Source organism: Nannospalax galili, unplaced genomic scaffold (assembly GCF_000622305.1).
Source record: "Nannospalax galili isolate Female #2095 unplaced genomic scaffold, S.galili_v1.0 scaffold4617, whole genome shotgun sequence".
NCBI lineage: Eukaryota > Metazoa > Chordata > Mammalia > Rodentia > Spalacidae > Nannospalax > Nannospalax galili.
The window spans coordinates 4,170-7,795 of NW_008338843.1; the positions used below are offsets into that span (position 1 = coordinate 4,170).

The following is a 3,626-nucleotide window of genomic DNA, read 5'->3' on the forward strand; positions in this document are numbered from 1 at the left end:
TGCCTTTTCCCCAGTGTGTATGTGCTGGATAGCTTTAGTGTCAACTTGACACACCTGGGTTGAGGGAGCCTCAGCTGGGGAATTTCCTCTATTGGACTGGCCTGTGGCCATGTCTGAAGGGCATCTTCTTGATGAGTGATGTGGGAGGGCCCAGCCCACTGTGGGTGGTGCCACCCCTGGGCAGGTGGGCCTGTGTTGCATAAGAAAGCAGGCTGAGCAGGGGCCAGGGGAGCAAGCCTGTAAGCAGCGTTCTTCCATGGCCTGTGCTCCAGCTCCTGCCCTGAGTTCCTACCTTGGGCTCCCTGATGAACTGCGTGCAACCTGGGAGATGTAAGACAAATAAACCCTTTCCTCCCCAAGTTGGTACTGGTCAGAGTGTTTTGTCACAGCAATGAAGAACGAACTAAGACAGGAGGCATACAAATTTTAGGAGCAGATAAAGTATTTCTACCAAAAGCGTGTCTGAAAAGCACAAGGTCATAAATGGGAAAGCTACTATATACAGTAGGGAAGGAGAGCAACCTGATTTGATCGTCATTATTATACATGAATCAGTATACAGTCTTTAAAGAAAAGTGAAAGCACGCCGGGAGTGGTGGCATGTGCCTTTAATCTCAGCCCACGGGAGCCCAGGGCAGCCCGCTCTCTGGGCGATCAAGGCCAGTCTGGTCCACTTGGTGACTTCCAGGCAGTCTGGAACTAGGGAGAGCATGTAAAATAAATAAAAATAAATAAATAAAGTAAATAGAAAAATCATGAGCTTTAAATAAAGACTGTTTATTTCTATTTGTAAAGTTTATTTCGTTATTACTGCAAATTTGAGTGTGACTCACATGCCTTAGGGTTTTGTTCTTAAAATGGACTGCCACCTGCGCACAGAACTTTGTCCTTCCCAGGCAGTGTCACAGTAACTCTCGCGTGGAGTGTACAGTGAACCATTCTACCACATGTAGTGCAGTTGCTTCAGGGCTACAGGCAACACAGTGAACACAGTGTTTTCTTTTTATTTTTTGTGTCTAATTTTAAGTTATAAATCACAAAAAAACTGTGTATTCTGGAAATTTCACGTCTGTCACCATGCCCTGGGCCTTCCCTCATGCCTCTCCCTTCTCCATTTGTCATTTAGGTTTTTTTCTAGGATCTCATGGCATTATTCCACAAACCCAAGCAGAGCTGAAACTACAAAATCTCCACAAATGACAGTGCTCTGTGCACATTGGTCAGTTCCTTGCTTTGTCTGCCTCCAAATAGCTGCCTTTGCCTGCTGGGATCAGGTAGACGCTCAGTGGTTTACTTCAGGTGTGGTGCAGAGATTGGGCACTAGAAGGAGCAGGACACTCACTCTCAGGAAGGGGCGCTCCAGGTCACTGATTTTTTTCCCTCCTCTGCTGATGCTGGACACATGGGATTTTCCTTCTCAGGGTAGCAGCCAGCAGTAGCTTTTCCTGTGCCCTCCAGCCAGCCAAGGAAAGCGTTTGATTGGGAACAGCTACCACTGGGAACAGGGGCGTGCGTGGAAATGAAGGAGAGAGATTCCAGGCAGATGAACATCATTAAATAATTTTAAAAATATATTTTATTTATTGTTTTTATTTTATATGTATGACTGTATTTCCTGTATGTGTGTGAGTGCACCCATGTTGTGAAATGCTTCAGAGGTCAGAAGAGGGCATTGGAGTCCCTGGAACTGGAGTTAAGGAAGATTCATAGCTGCCATGTAGGTGCTGGGAATGGAACTCAGGTCCTCCGTAAGAACAGTCAGTGCTCTTAACCACTAAGCCATCTCTCCAGCCTCTCATTAAATAATTTTAAAAAGAAGTGGTAAAAGTTGAGAAGAGAGAATACATCATAATGACAAATTCCACTAAGCACTGACTCTAGAATATATTTTGCAGGGAAACTGATGGCTTTTACTGCAACAAATGTGCAAGAAATTTTTCATCAGGACAGGACAGAAAAGAACAGAACACCCAGATACAGACCCAGCCACCTGACTGCTCACAGACATGATCAAAAGACACACTGCAGAAACAAATTCAGCAAATTGTGTTGATAGCCACATGTAGAAGAATGAAACTAGCTTCCTATTAACATGCACAAAAGCAAATTAAAAATCAACTGAAGACCTTCATGTAAACTCCGAAACTCTGAAACTGTTAGAAGGAAAATATTTCAACGTACTGGTATAGGCTAGTCCTCCTTGGTTACTTCCCTAAAGAACTCCAGGGGTGCAGCTGACATGCTGTGATTTGCCCAGAGCCCTGTCCTTCCTCTTCTGTCTGGCTTGGTTACCTCATACTGAGCTACAAGCCTCTTCCATCTTCCCCAATACTCCTGATTCTGTACCTTAACCTTTCATCTTCCTTTCAGCTCCACCCTTAGTTATCACTGAAACATCAATGAACAACTTACAGTCATGACCATGGGCCCTTTCCCCTCACTGCTCACAGAGACTTAACTCCCGCCTCAGTGTGACTCAGTTGTATCACTCCTGGGTATTCATCCAAAAGACTCCTAACCAGCATATCACAGAAATACTTGCACATCAGTGTCTACTGCAGCACTACTCACAACAGCTAACTTATGAAAACAGCCTGGATATCCCACAACAGAGCAGCTAATGGAGAAAATATGGTTTGTATATGCAATGAACCATAAACAAGAATGAACATACACATTTCCAAGAAAATGGATGCAACTCAGATAATCTATGAAGGGAATCAAGTCAGTCTCAAAAAAACAAGTATCGCATGTGTGGTTCATATATTTTCTGGAGCGATATGTAAAAATGTGTGTTCATATGACATGGAAGTAGAAGTCAAACTGTCTAGAGGAAAACTAAGAGAGGCAAGAAAAGGGAGGATCACAGTGTATGCTTGACATACAGTATATCTTGTATGAAAACTATGTGTACGTATATATTATACATAAACTTGTGGGCTAGCAAGATGACTGGCTCAGTGGGCGAAATCACTTGCTATGCAAGTCTGGTGACCTGAATTCAATTCCACCCATGGTGGAAGAGGACACCTGAAAATTGTCTTTTACAATTTCCACATGGGCTGCCATGACATATATGTACACTCACACATACAGAGTGATAATAAATAATTTTTTTAATTAATAAGCATTTTCAAGGTGGAGGCACAAGCACCAGAAGTTCAAGGCAAGCCTCCCAACCTCCATCTGCCTCCAAAAGACCCAGAAGTCATCCTGCACAACATGAGATACTTTAAGAAAAAGTTAACGTATCCCTATTACAGTGTTACATACTACAAAGCAGAAACATCTTTATTTATTTATTTATTTATTTTAAAAAATATTTTATTTGTTATTTTTATTTTATGTGTATGCGTGTATTGTACCTGCATGTATGTAGTTGCACCTTTGTTGTGCAATGCCCACAGGGGTCAGAAGAGGGCATCTGATTCCCATGGAACTGGAGTTACAGATGGTTGCTAGCCACCATGTGCTGGGAACTGAACCTGGGTCTTCTGTAAGAGCAGACAGTGCTCTTAACTGCTGAGCCATCTCTCCGCCCCTTGGTTGTTTTTTTCTTTTTTATGTTTTTCTTTTTCTTCTTTACTGGGAATTTTTTCCTTAAACAATTTCTTTTTCTAATCCCT

General features: G+C 42.7%; 1 long non-coding RNA gene across 1 annotated transcript; it reads right to left on the minus strand.

Annotated features, from left to right (window-relative positions):
* Positions 1–424: 424 nt before the first annotated feature.
* LOC115070444 lies at positions 425–1,524 on the minus strand. The gene is made up of 2 exons (XR_003849597.1): positions 1,343–1,524; positions 425–699 (listed from the first exon to the last, which is right to left on the minus strand). It is a non-coding gene; the product is annotated as an uncharacterized LOC115070444 (long non-coding RNA).
* Positions 1,525–3,626: the final 2,102 nt, after the last annotated feature.